The sequence below is a fragment of the Kogia breviceps genome, chromosome 11 (assembly GCF_026419965.1).
Source record: "Kogia breviceps isolate mKogBre1 chromosome 11, mKogBre1 haplotype 1, whole genome shotgun sequence".
Lineage (NCBI taxonomy): Eukaryota > Metazoa > Chordata > Mammalia > Artiodactyla > Physeteridae > Kogia > Kogia breviceps.
In genome coordinates this window covers 3,262,692-3,277,330 of record NC_081320.1, presented here as the reverse complement: position 1 = coordinate 3,277,330, position 14,639 = coordinate 3,262,692, and the positions used below count along the sequence as shown (strand labels likewise).

The 14,639-nt window shown below is 38.0% G+C and overlaps 2 long non-coding RNA genes across 2 annotated transcripts in view; one reads left to right on the top strand and one right to left on the bottom strand.

Annotated features, from left to right (window-relative positions):
* Window positions 1-8,798, bottom strand: part of LOC136792114 (uncharacterized) — a 56,063-nt gene extending 47,265 nt beyond the window's left edge. The window contains exons 1-2 of the long non-coding RNA XR_010835333.1: window positions 8,637-8,798; window positions 3,978-4,030 (exon numbers count right to left, since the gene is read on the bottom strand). This is a non-coding gene — a long non-coding RNA (uncharacterized lncRNA). The remainder of the gene's footprint in view (window positions 1-3,977; window positions 4,031-8,636) is intronic.
* The window catches only part of LOC136792113 (uncharacterized), a 90,686-nt gene that overhangs the window by 24,128 nt on the left and 51,919 nt on the right, over window positions 1-14,639 (top strand). The gene's annotated exons all lie outside the window — the stretch shown is intronic.

Genomic DNA, 14,639 nt, shown 5'->3' with positions numbered 1-14,639 from the left:
GATATAATCATGTAACCTTTCTGATTTTCTTCACTCAGCATAATGCCGTAGAGATTCATCCAAGTTGTTTCATGTATCAATAGTTTATTCCATTCGTTGCTGAGCTTTATTTCATGGTATGGATGTACCACAGTTGTTGTTTGTTTGTTTAACCATTCACCTATTGAAGGACTTATGAATTGTTTAGGGTAGTTTGGTTATTATGTATAAAGCTACTATGAAAATTTATGTGCAGGTTTTTCTGTGAACATCAGTTTTGGTTTCTCTTGAATAAATGGCTCAATTCATCTTCAAATTTTTTTTTTTAAGTGCAATTGCTGGGTCATATGGTATGCATATGTTTAGTTTTGTAACCAACTGCCATACTCATTTTCATTTTACATTCCCACTAGCAATATATGAGTTTTCCAGTTTCTCTGAATCCTCGCTGGCATTTGGTTATATCACTTTTTTATTTTAGCCATTCTTTTAGGTGTGTAGTAATATCTCCTTGTGGTTTTAATTTGCATTTCCCTAATGGCTAATGATGTTGCACATCTTTTCAGGTGCTTATTTGCCATCCGTGTATCTTCTTCAGTAAAATGTCTATTCTTGTCTTTTGCCCATTTTCTAATTGGTTTGTTTGTTTGCAAATATTTTCTACCAGTCTGTAGCCTGTCTTTTCATTTTCTTAACAGAGTTTGGGCAGAGCAAAAGTTTTATTTTTGATGAAGTCCAATTTATTCTTTTATTTGTCCTTTTATGACTTGTGCTTTTGGTGTCATGTCCAGGAACTCCTGGGCAAGCCCTAGATCCTGAAGGTTTTCTCCTAAAGTATTTTTTCTTAAAGTTTTACACTTTTAGTATATTTAAATTTGTGATCCATTAAGTTAATTTTTGTATAATGTAGGAGGCTTGGGTAAAGGCTTGTCTTTTTTGTATATTGATGCCCAATTTCTCCAACACCATTTATTGAAAAAGCTATCCTTCCTCTATCAAATTATTTTTATATCTTTGTCAAAAATAAATTGGGCATATTTGTGTAGGACTATTTTGGGGTTCTCACCCTTATGTGTCTGTCCCTCCACCCATATCACACTATCTTGAATTACTATGTAGTGGCCTTATTATTGCAGAGTGAGACCTTTCACTTTATTCTTCTTCAAATTCATTTTTAGCTATTTTAAATCCTGTGCTTTTCCATATAAATTTAACTTGTCTAAGTCTACAAAAAATGTTGCTAGGAATTTGATAGGAATTGCATTAAACCCATAGATCAATTTGCAGAGAATTGATATCTTTACTATGTTGAGTCTTCCAATCCATGAAGGAGGTATGTCTCTTCATTTAGTTAGATCTTCTTTGATTTTGTTCATTAGCAGTGTGTAATTTCTAGCATAGAGATTATACATCTATAATATTATATATATAACATATATATATATAACATTAGGTTTATAACTACTGCATTTGCTTTGGCATAATTATAGATTATTTTGGGTTTTAGTTTTGGTTTCTACTGGTCTGTTGCTAGTTTATAGAAATACAGTTGATTTTTCTGTGTTGATCTTGTATCTTGAAACTTTACTGAAATCACTTATCAGTTCTAGGAGACAGTTTTGTGATGTCTTGGGGTTTTCCATGTAGACAATAAAGTTATAAGGTGAACTACAAATAGCTTTCCTTTTAAGCATGCATGCTCTTTATTTCTTATTGCTCAGTAAAACTTCCAACACTATGTTGAATGTGAGTGATGAAGGCAGACATTCTTTCTTGTTTCTGATCTTAGGGAGGATAATTCATTCTTTCAGCATTAAATATTATGATAGATATACATCATTTGTAGATGCTCTTCATCAAATTAATTTCCCTCTGTTCCTATTTTTCTGAGTTTTCATTATGAATGCGTATTGGAATTTTCAAGTGATTTATCTGCATAAATTGATATAATCATATCATTTTTCCTTTTAGCTTGAAATGGTGGATTACATTGATTTGCAAGTGTTGAACCAGCCTTGCACTTCTGGAAGAAATTTCAGTTGTACATGGTGTATAATTATGTCTATACATTTTTGGATTCAATTTGTTAATATATTGTTGAGGAGTTTTTTGACTAAGTTCCTGAGAAACCTGGGTCTGTATTTTTCTTTTTTTGTCCTCTTTTTATCTAATATTGATAATAGTTTCATATGAGTTGTGAATGTTCCTTCCTCTTCTGTTGCTGAACAGATTGTGTAGAATTGGTGTTACTTCCTCTTTAAATGCTTAGAATTCTCCTGTGAAGCCATCTGGGCCTGAGATTTCTTTGGGGGGAAATTTTAATCAATGGATTCAATTTCTTTAATGGTTTATGACTATTCAAATGGTCTATTTCATCTTGGTGAGTTTTGGTAGTTTGTGGTTTTGAGGAATTAGTTCAATCTTCTAAGTTGTTGAAATTATGAGCATAAAGTACTATGTGGTATTCCGTTATTTTCCTTTTAATGGCTGAAGATTCTGTAGTAATATATTGTTTCATTCCTGATATTCGTGATGTTTGTATTCTGTCTTTTTATCTTTGTAAGTCTTGCTAGACTTTTATAATTTTATTATTTGTTAAAGAACCCACTTTTGTTTCATTGTTTATATCTGTTATTTTTGTGATAATTTCATTGATTTTGCCCTTACCTTTATTATGTCCTTCTTTCTGCTTGTTTTGTGTTCATTTTGCTCTTCAGTTTCTCATTTCTTGATATAGGAACTTGCATTATTAATTTGAGAACTTTCCTCTTTTTTAATGTAAGCATTTTAGTACAATAAATTTTTCTCTCAGGGCTGCTTTAGTTGTTTCCCACATATCTTGATATGTTGTATTTTCATTTCACTGAATTATGTATATTTTTAAATTTCCTTTCACACTTTCTCTTTTACCCAATGGTTTATTTAGAAGTATATTGTTTAATTTCCAAATGTTTGGAGATTTTCCTGTTGTCTTTCATGGTTTGAGTACATAATGGTCAGAAAACAAATCTTCATGATTTTATTAAAACAAATTTGCTAGGATTGTTTTATGGCCCAAGATGTGGTCTACTTTGTTGAATATTTTATGGGGCTTTGATATATTTTTCTTTTGGTTGATTTTGTTGTTCAGTTCTTCTATATCCTTGTTGGCTTTCTGCCTAGTAGTTTGATAAATCACTGAGAGTAGGGTGTTGAAGTCTGTAACTGTAGTCGTTGATTTCTCTATTTCCCCTTTCAGCTCTATCAGTTTTGCTTGATGTATATTGAGGCTTCACATAATTGGTATATACCTATTTTTAGGATCATTACGTCTTCTTTGTGTGTTGATCCTTTTATGATTATGTAATGTCCCTCTTTGTCACTAGTAATTATCTTTGTTCTGAACTCTACTTTATTGTAGTAATGTGGTCATCCTTCTTTTTTAAAAATGATGTTTGTATGGCATATCTTTTTCCGTTCTTTTACTTTCCACCCACATAGGTTGTATTTGAATTGAGTTTCTTATAGACAGCATATAGTTGGATCCTTCTTTTTTAAATCCATTTTACAAATTTCTATCTTTTAGTTTATGTACTTAGATCATTTATTTTTAAGGTAATTATTGATATGATAGGCCATAAGTCTGAAATCGTACTGTTTGTTTTCTCAGTTTTTCATTCCTGTTTCTCTTTTCTTGACTTCCTGTGGGATTCTTGTACATTTTTTCAGGATTCCATCTTGATTTATTTACAGTGTTTTTGAGTATATCCTTTTGTATAGCTTTCTTAGTGGTTGTTCTATCAAAGTTGAATTTTTTAAAATGTCACAGTAAAGTAAAATTGAAAGATTACTCTCCTAACATAATAAAAATATCTTAAAATAATTAAAAATCAGACATCAGAGCAAAACAAAAAGTGTCCCCTTAAACAAAAATGTATGTTTTTATCATTAATAGTGAACTTTTTATGAAACTTCTACCTAGTGCAATAAGACAAGAAAATAAACAAGAGAGGTCATACCTGGAATAGAAGAGTCCGATTTATCTTTTTCTTCTTATATTCTGATTGACTGCCTAGAAAACCAAGGAAAGAAATTCAAATTTGTGTATTGGTAAGATATTTCAATTATGTGACTAGCTATAAACTAAATATATGGAAATAAACAGATTTCTACAGTGAAAAATCGAGTAGAAAATATAAAATTCACAGTAGAAAAAAATCCTAAGAATTGACTTATAAATATGTTTATTTTTTAAAATCCTCAAAACTCTAATGACCTAAAATTAAATCCAAAAGAGCGGCAGGACATACTATGATTTTGGTTAAAAAACTAAATATTCACAAATAGCTTAATACTTCCAAAATCAAATAACATACTTACTGTAATTTCAATGAAATTTGTAACCAGACAAAATTATTCTAGAGTAAAAAATGAATAAGAATAGCTAAGAAAATTTAGAAACAGCAAAATAATGAAAGGCTTGACCTACCTACCATTTAAGTGTCTTAAAAGACTTGCAATAATTAAAACGGTGTGATGTTAGTCCTAGAATAGCCAGGCAGATTAAAGGTATGGGATAAAACTCCAGAAATAAAACATAAAACATATAAGTATTTGGTATATCACAAAAGTTGTATTTTAAAACAGGGGAGAACTGACCATTTAATTAGTGTTTTTTCAAAACAGTATAAAATAGTGCATTGTAATTTTCATAAATTTAATTTCCTTTGAATCTAGGAATATATGCGTTTTCTGATCTTTTTTCTTAAAAAGACTAGCTAGAGGTTGAAAATAACATTTTCTTAAAAAGAAAACCTCAGATTTATTTATGCAATCTGCTTTTATAGTAATAGATCCTTTCTCTTTTACTCCTGGTTTGTTTTTGTTTCACCCTTATTTTTCTAACCTTAATATGAATAATTAACTTGTGTTATTCTACTCTTTCTTGTTTAATATCAAAAGTATTTTATACTGTAAATTTATGTCTAATTAGAACTGTGACAACATCCCATAAATTTTTATATATGTGAGTTTTTATTTTGTTTATTAAATATTCCATAACCACCATTTCTCCTGTTCCTTTGTTAAGCATTATTTATGTTTTTTTATTTGTTAAAAAGAGATGATTTTATGAGTCTCTTTTATATTTTTTGATATTAATTTCTAGTTTTTTGCACTGATGTCAGACATTGTGTGAGAGAATTTCTATTTTGTGGACTGTATTGAGGTTGGCTTTGTAAACAACATAATCATATTTAACTTAGTCATGGACATTGGAAATATATAGTAAACTACACATTTATTTCATCACATCAAATTGGCTTCGTGACGTAGATCTTAAATATCCATTAATTTTTTGCCTATTATCTGGTAAGCATTCATAAGAATACATCAAAATCTCGCACTTCTATTGACTTTCTGTCAATCGCCTTTTGTGTTTTCAACCACATTTATTTATATAGTTTGCTACTAGGTAATTCTGTACATAAACTTTCATGAGCATTATCTACTTTGGTGATTATATTCTTAATTTTTAAAAGAAAGTGTCCCTCTTGGTTTTGTCATATGCTTTTATTTGCCTTCAAATATGTTTTGCCAGATATTAATAGGGAGCATTATCTCATTTTCATTTATTGTCACTAAGTGATATGTTTAGTCCCTTTTTGTCATTATGATTTTTTTTTTTTTTTACTTCTTTCTTTTTTCTTCTATTTATTTTCTTTTTCTCTTTTTGGCGGTGTGAACTATGGTCTATTTGATTAAGTTTCTCTAGTAATTATGAAGTTATATACCCTATTTTAATTTTACTACCTGATGCCTTTAAAACGCAGGCCTTAAAGTCCTCTATTGGCTCCATCGAGCATCAGGGAATGCCCCTCAAACCATGCTCTGCTGCTTGGTGTAGCGCTGCCTGATCTCCATCTTTGATACTGTTATTAGAAGCTAGAAAAACAGATTCTTAGTGGTACTCCCCTTCTTGTTTGTGACCTGCTCTTGCCCCTCCAATCTGGTGCGATTGGGTTTCTCACAGAATTTCTGTTTATATTTTGTTGAAGCACACTTCTTTCTAGGAAGGAAAAGCAAGAGTTTTCTCTTGGTGTCTGTTAAATCTAGTCCAACTGCATAATATCTGACTTGAATTTCTAAATATTTTTGTAACATCACCTTAATTTTCAGCACTGATTTCCTCCCCACCCCACCTCCTGTTTTTATATTCCTTTGCTCATCTTAATTGGAATCTGCAGAGGAAAAGTTCATGTTCGTGCTAAGGGGGCTCCTTTCTTAGCTAAGACTGATGCTTGAGGCTGGCGCAGGATATATTGTGGAAGAAGGCAAACTATCCCATTTTGAGCTTTCAAAAAATTTTAATTTCTCACATTCTGAAACTCCTTATACTGAGTGAAGTAACTCAGACAGAGAAAGACAAATGTATGATATCGCCGATATGTGGAATTTAAAGAAATGGTACCAACGAACTTATTTATAAAACAGATGTTGAGTCACAGATGTAGAAAACAAACTTGTGCTTACCAGCGGGGAAAGGGGAAGGGGGAGGAGTAAACTGCGAGATTGGGATTGACGTATACCCACTACTATATATAAAATAAATAATTAATAAGAACCTACTGTATAGCACAGGGAACTCTACTCAATACTCTGTAATGACCTATAGGGGAATAGAATCTTAAAAAAAGTGGATATATGTATATGTATAACTGACTCACTTTGCGGTACAGCAGAAACCAACTCAACATTGTAAATCAACTATACTCCAATAACATTTTTTAATTAAATAAAACATATCTCCATATATATAATTAATATAAGGACAACCTAAGAATATAAATGTAGTATCCCAAATGTAGATAGCATTATTTAATCTTCACGTTTCCAAGCCTGATATTTAAATCCAAGCAGAAATTCTTATTTACTTCATATCCCTCATTGGGAGGATTTTTTGGGTTTTTTTTTTTTTTTTGGCCTCAACACGCGGCATGTGGGATTTTAGTTCCCCAACCAGCAATCGAACCAACGCCCCCTACAGTGGAAGAGCAAGTCTTAACCACTGGACCACCAGGGAAGTCTCCACGGGAGGATCTTTCAAAGGTAAAATAAACTACCATAAAAATATTGCTTCATAGTAGGATCGAGAATCATATTCTTAAATCATCACAATTATAATTTAATATATGTAATTTTCCGTATTCTCTTGAGTTTCTCTAGAATAATTTAAATGATCAGATCTCATTACCCTGTTTGTTAATTGCTTTTAGGTTTCTTTTAAAGAGGAAAAGCATATCTTAGACTGAGAACTCTCCTAACTTAGAATCTGTGTATTTTATGAAGGCCATGTGTTTTGTACTTCCAGAAAACACTGCTAGAGTAAACGCCTTCAACATAATAACTCTGTCATAAAGAGCTTTATCATTCTGACAGTTTCTTTCATGTAGGTCAAAATGCAGCATATGACTTTTTCTCTGGTCTGCAAATTTTCTGCAGAAATAATTAAAGTTGTTGGAGCTTATTTTAAGGCAAGCCTCACCTCTTCTCTTACCTTGCACAGTTTTCAAATCCAAAATAACAAAACATCAAAACAGCACCAAAACAAAGCATTTTATGTTCCTATCTTCATCCCTCTAATTGAAGTCTTATTTACAGTGTTCGTATAACGTTCTTGAATTGTAAAGGTTAGGAGTTTGTTTGAAACCTTCAGTACAATTGCAAAGTTTATTTTCCTATGATTAATTCACTCTAAAATGGCATGCACAAAATAATAGAATCATAGTAAACTTTGGAAAGAAACTTAGAGATCATTTGTCAAACTATCTTATTTACAGAGGGGAAAGTTTGGCCCAGAGAAGTTCTATGATTTGTGTAATGAAAGAGTCATAATGTCAGTAGCATTCGTGTTTTCCAAGCAAAACAGGACTAAGGCAGAAAGTTGAATTTGTTCCCCGAATAATTCAGATCAAAAGAAGCTGAGGTATCTGAATTCAAAAGCCAGATGATATGTTTGCCCTCAAGTATCAGGACAAATTTTATTTGTAGTTTCCCTTATCCACACTATGTGTGTGTTTTCTGATTAAACATTTAGCCAGTGATGATTATTTAAGCATAAGACATTCAATTCTCGTGGTGCTTCCCATCTATTAACCATTTATTATGTTGGGGTAGACTCAGAGCAGAGCATTACATGTATTCTGTGTCACAACCATCCCATAAGGGAAGCAATAACATTATTCCTGCTCTGAAAAGTAAAAACTGAGCTCCTACGTGTGAAAAACATCTAAGGACCTTGCTCAAGTTCCTACATCCAGTATGAAACTTAGACATTCAAGAAAAAAAAACATACATCTGACTCCAAGTGGTACCCACTAAGCTCTATGCAAACCTTGGCTGGTGAGAGGTTTGTGGGGATACTTTTCCTGCTCCAGGAAGATTCCCTTGCTTACCCTTATGGGGCTGTTGGTCTGGTCCCCACCCCTCCCACTGTGTTAATTGCTTCTCATGCCTGCATAGGGATGTGTCTGCAGAGGACTGCCCCTGGGCTCCCAGCCTTACTTCCATCAGGACACCTCTCAGGTTTAATTCATACCCCAGACCTTCCCCTGGGGCTCAGGCTGGGGTTACCACTGCCTAAGAAGACTCCCCAGCTGGGTTCCTCCTGGGAGCCCTACCTTGTACATCCTTTGCAAACCACTCTTCACCTCCCACCTGCTTCTGGAGACCCCGCCCGAAGATGCTCTTCATTTTATCCCAGAAGATCTGCAGATGTAGACTCTGGCGGGAATATCACAACCAAATCCCAACTTAACTTTGTCTTAAGCTGTGCATCTCACTCTTCTCTTGGTTATCAGAGAAGCTTTTGTATCATAAAGGGGGATGGTTTGTGAGGAACTGATACTCTTCTCAGAGCTCCAAACAAGGGGCCTTGTTTGGGCAAAAGTTTCCACAGAAATGATTACGTATTTTCCCTTTACAGCTTTCTCACCAAAACATTCAGTCCTTTGATTTTCCATAGTGATTCTCAGCACAAATGAAAGTTCTGTCCAGATTCACTGGAGATCTGTAAAATCGGGAGGCATTCCTCTTTCACATTTTGCTCAGGCTGGCCCTGCCCAGTGGGCGAAGCCCTTCCTAGTGTAGGTTTTCTGAAGCCCAGACTGGTGACCAGGAGCCCGGCAATGTGTGTCTACCTCTGTCCATCCCATGGATTGTCACGGGCTGAGGAGCCTGACCACAGCCCTCCCTGCTCACCAGGCTTCAGCGGCCCCTCACCTCTAGGAGAAGAGCGTGTGTCCTTAACTCAGTGGGCTATGCTCCCCTTAGCCGTGTCCCTGTGTGTCCACCCTTATCTCCTGCCTTGTGTTCAACCTGCCGTGTCCTATGACACCGCCCATCGCTCCTCCAGCTCGACACGGCACCTCCTTCACTTCCAGGGGAGTCGAGCCACAGCTATCATCACAGAGGTTAACTGAGTCTTTTTCCCAGATTCCACAGGAAATACATCTCCCCTCCTGACAGAACTGAGGCAGGAATCCTCCCATTTGACATAGCCACGTAGCTAAGCATCATTTCAAATCGGTCGGTCTGATTGGTCACAGTTGAGAAAACCTGGGTGCATGTTGCCTTTTAAAATAAGCATCTTTCACCGGTGACCTCAGGTGACCTTCTACGGAGAACATGTGTCACCCCAACAGGAGAATTACATTCACAATTAAAAGCTGTGTGTGTTGGTAACCTTCACAGCTGTAGAGATGCACTGCTACTGTCAGAAAGGAACTTACACAGTTGTCACCTGGTCCAGCCCCTGGCTCTGTGGAGGACGAAACAGGCTCCGAGAAGTGAAAAGACCCCCTCCCTCGGCCCCGGCAACAGCCCCTTTCATCTTATTATAACACGTCATCTTGAGACACTGAGAAAAGAAGCCTACGCGGTGGAGAAGAGACTTCCGTAGCTTTTCTGCAAATCACCCCGGTGATCAGTCTACACCAGGAGATCAGTCCAGCTGTGTCAAAGGGCCAACTGGTCTGATTCCGAGTCAGAGACAGAATGTCATAGGCTGTGCTCTATGCCTATGAGTTTCAAAAGAAATTACTGACTCACATCTCGTATAGAAGCTTCAAACTAAATACCAATTCTCCCGATTTCACGAGTTTTATTCAAACTATGAATAACAGAATTTATGGCCAAGATGGCTTTGTAATTCAGTGAGTACTTCACAAAGAAAGTAAACAGAGAATTGAAGACCACCGCTGAGAAGTGGAGCTGAAAATCCATAAATATATTTTCTCCTGGGGAAAGATGACAGCCAACTGCAGACAGCGACCCTAGAATGTACTGGTGGCGTACATTCACATTCCACTGGTGACCAGTGGAGCCGCAGAGCTGGGAGGGCTCCGAGGAGAAAGGACTTGCTGGGTCAGTATGGTCAGGCCTTCCTCATGGCGCGTCAAGATTTCACTGGAGAGGCCAAGGCAGAGATGATATGCAGATTCTAAATCAGGGTTATTTGGCCCTGGTCTCTCATAAAATATAGTTGTAGATGCCGGGTGGAGATACTTCTGATTTTGCTATGGTGATAATCTGTGGATATCTAGGAAATGTCTGGAATTCTGAGCCTAGGCAAAGATTTGTAGATTCTAGAATGGTGTAAGCCATTCAGCATCCACTTGCTGAGAATCTTCTAGGTGGACACCATCTTGATGCTGAGACAGAGTGATCAGTAAGACACATGAGATGCTCTTCTCGGCCCGAGGCGGCAGCCTCGCAGGGAAACGGGTCCATGAACAACGCTGTGTAACTGGGATCAATGGGGCCAAGAGATGGGGGTCAGGGCAGGGGTCTCTGCTGCAGAGGAGAAGAGGGGAGAAGCTGTGAGAAAAAGCAAACCCTCTGCCCGGGGAATCAGCCGGGCTTCAGAGAGCAGGTGTTTTAACCACCTCTTCAGCAACTGATTCAGAAGCAAAGTCCACACAAAGACCCAGATGCAAATACATAAAGCAGCCAGCGCTGGTGCCCTGGCTGTGTGACAATACAACTTGCTTCTTTTTTTTTTAGTTGAAGTGTAATCGATTTACAATGTCATGTTAGTTTCAGGTATACAGCACAGGGGTTCAGTTATATATTTTTTTTTCTTTTTCACATTTTTTTCCTTTATAGGTTATTACAAAATATTGTAAGATTTTGTAAAACTTGCTTCTTGACGCTAGCCGTGCACCCGTGCACATGAACAAAATAATTTCGTGTCGTGGGAGCATGGATTCCTCGTAACTCTCTGCCTTATGAATTTAGGTATGTTACTGTGCATACTATTCAATTTGATTACATCACCAAATAAGGCAAATCGATTGACCAAAGTACAAACTGTGAGTTTTAGGTTCGTTAACCTATAGACTCTAAGGAAACCATTAAACATATGACGCTTAGACTCACATCCTTTCAGCTTGGTAGGGAAATAGAAAATGCGTATTTCCAACAATGAAATAAAGGGAACGTCTTCTTGGTGGGCATCACTTTAACCTGGAAAACAGAGAGCTACACAGAACTTCCCTTCTGCGGCTCTGGAACTCACATGTCCTTGATGAATACAAACGCAGGACAAAAACCCTTTTGTGTCAAGGCTCCACAAATGTGGAATCAGTTACCAGTCGATTTAAGAACAATTGGAAGCTTTTCCTGTTTTAAGATGGAGCTGAAACAATGCCTCGTGATGACTGGAAGTTGTCATAATTGTTTTAATTGATGTTATTCTTGTGTTATCTTGGGTTATTGTGTGTTTATATGCGTCTGCTTATCGCAGGTCATGCTTGAAAATGGGCTTTCAGCTCCATTTACAGACACAGTTAGCAAATCAATCAAGGCATGTATGTATGTTCGTCAGCCCCACTTGTTTATATCAGATGGGGCTGCCATATGTACACTCCATACATTTCATGCCCACATGTTTATATCACACAGATAATCCATCTGAGATTGATTTCAACTTCACTTTTAAGTCCTTAGGACCAACACAGCAAATATGCATCTTGAAATACAAGCGGAAGTTGTTATTTTGCCCACAGAAGAACAAAAAGACCTAATGCTTTTTTAACTCTCTCTCGTGGATCTTTTTAAAGTCATGTGCCTGTGGCTTGTGACAAGAATTTACTGGAAAAGAAAGTGGCCATCAGAAAGCTGTAGCTCTCTAATCTCACACTCACCCCCACACATTCCTCCTACCAGAACTGGAAGCAAAAAGATGGTATAAACAAAGCCACAGAGACGATCACTAGTGGAGAAATGCATTCTAACATCAAGCGTTGATATCACAGCCGATGGAGAGGCGGCGTGCTCAATTTACACGCTTTTTATAAATGATAAACATCTATACACACATTCCTACCTGTCTTTCATTTTCCTGTGTCCAAAACACTGCAAACGAACCAACAAGTATGCAAGGAGAAACAAGGGACAGAGTGTGTCATTGTTTCATCTGTTCCATTGACAAAACTTACAAGCCACAAATACACGTCTGAGCAATGTGTTTTTCTCTGAGCTTCGTAACATCGCCGTGTTAATTCAGACGTAATCACAGCCACGCGGCCACTCTTGCTACCAAAACCGCACATTTACAGCCTCCTAGGGATACACACCTGGCAGTGGACAGAACGGGGGGGACAAAAACGGACTTCAGAGACCCGATATCTCCGCACAATAAGCCACGCCACCATCCAAAATGGAAAATAATCTCACGCATAGGCAGCATTTGGACTTGCCAAGGAATAAACGTGTGTGAAGAACAAAGTGCCTCCTTCAAGGGGTGGGTCTTCGAAGCTACTTGGCTCTTGTATTTCACGTAATAAATATCTAAATCTGAACACTGCCCAGGGTAAAGTGGTTTGTAAGCAGATATTCCGAGGGAAGAGGAGGGATTGAGTGTGCAATAGTATGAAAAAACCTGAAACAGCTATTAAGGTCCATTGTATCATTCCAGCTGCTACGCAGACATACTGAGTCCATGTGTCAAAAACGCTTACTAAGTCTTTCTCTTAGAAGAAAATAAGCCATAAGCACACAATAGCCTTTGTCTCTTTCAAAGGCTGGATAACACAAGGCCTCTGCACATCTGGATTGAAGGTACCCTGGCCTCTGCACCTAAAGCTCTAACCCACATTCCCTACGTTTGCTCCACACTCCGCGGGTGCCCCGCAATCAGCAGACGGGGGCCATGGGAAGCTCCATGCTGGGCCCCCGGGGGGTGGGGGGGGCACAGAGCACACGAGACCTCGGCATCAAGGGCCTTGAGAATGAACATGCCCTGTCGAGTCCGCAAACGTGTATTCTCAGGCCTCTCTGGACGCACGTCACGCGTTTCAGCGAACAGGTTCACTGGACCCTGACGGCTCAAAAAGCTCCAACGTGGTCCAAACGTTTCCATCACAGTTGTAGGTACCCGTGAGGATGACCCTCTTCAAATGCTCAGAACAGGAACCCAATGCATAGAGAGATGGGAAATTATCTTAAGAACAATGACCATCCCTAGGGGGATGACCATAAAAACCATATGGGAGGGCTTCCCTGGTGGCGCAGGGGTTGAGAGTCCGCCCGCCGAGGCAGGGGACGCGGGTTCGTGTCCCGGTCCGGGAGGATCCCACGTGCCGCGGAGCGGCTGGGCCCGTGAGCCGTGGCCGCTGAGCCTGCGCGTCCGGAGCCTGTGCTCCGCAACGGGAGAGGCCGCAACAGTGAGAGGCCCGCGTACCGCAAAAAAAAAAAAAAAAAAAAAAAAAAACCATATGGGAACTGGACTCATGCAATTGTAAAGATGGAAGAGATCCGAGGGACAATTAATAGGGACTGAGAAGGCCAGAGTGGCTGAGTTATTTGTACACAACTGTGTAGGTCATGGCCCAGAGACAATGCCAGGGCCCGGGTCTCCCAACCCACAGCACTGCGTTCTCTGTACCACAATCCGCCACACGTGTATGCACAAGGTCTTTCCGGAAATGAAAAGATGAGGTCCCGAAAAGAGACCTGGTCAATTAAACTGTATGTTAACTTGACTACATACAGTGGAAAGACATGTAAGTGAGGACACATTACCTAAAACTTCTTTTCATTCTAAGCTTCACCCATAGTAATATTTTAAGACAGAGTTAAAACAACCTATCTGCTACAAAAAAAGTGGTTTCTCAAGATTCCCGAAGGATGCCCCCCCCTTCCTTTCTTTTTGAAACTACTGTGGTTCAAACCACATCACAATGATATTCCTAAGGATAAGTGTTCTCTTCAAATATCAAAGCAGTCTCCTGCAGACCTATGGTTGTCCCCTAAAGTTATGTATTTCTAATCATTCGTTTGCTAGAATGCTTTGAATTCAGGGAATCCGTCTTGTCGTGGAACACAAGTGTAGCATCACAAATGAGAAGTGCCAGCTTCAAACTTTTCAGCTATTGCTGGCCGAGAAGTGGGTGGCCGCCATGCCTGGTGCTAGGGAGACTGAATTCAACAGCATTCCTTTTGGAGTTTCCAACAGATTAGCTCATAAACTTAGTGAGAACTAGAAGCAGTGCTCAGGAAAATCTTAAGGCAGGCAGGATGGTTTCATTAAATACAGCTATTTTTAATCCACATCAGTGGTAGAAAGAGTGTTCACCAATAGAAATGATTTTCTTTGAAACGAATAACGCAGGAACTAGATG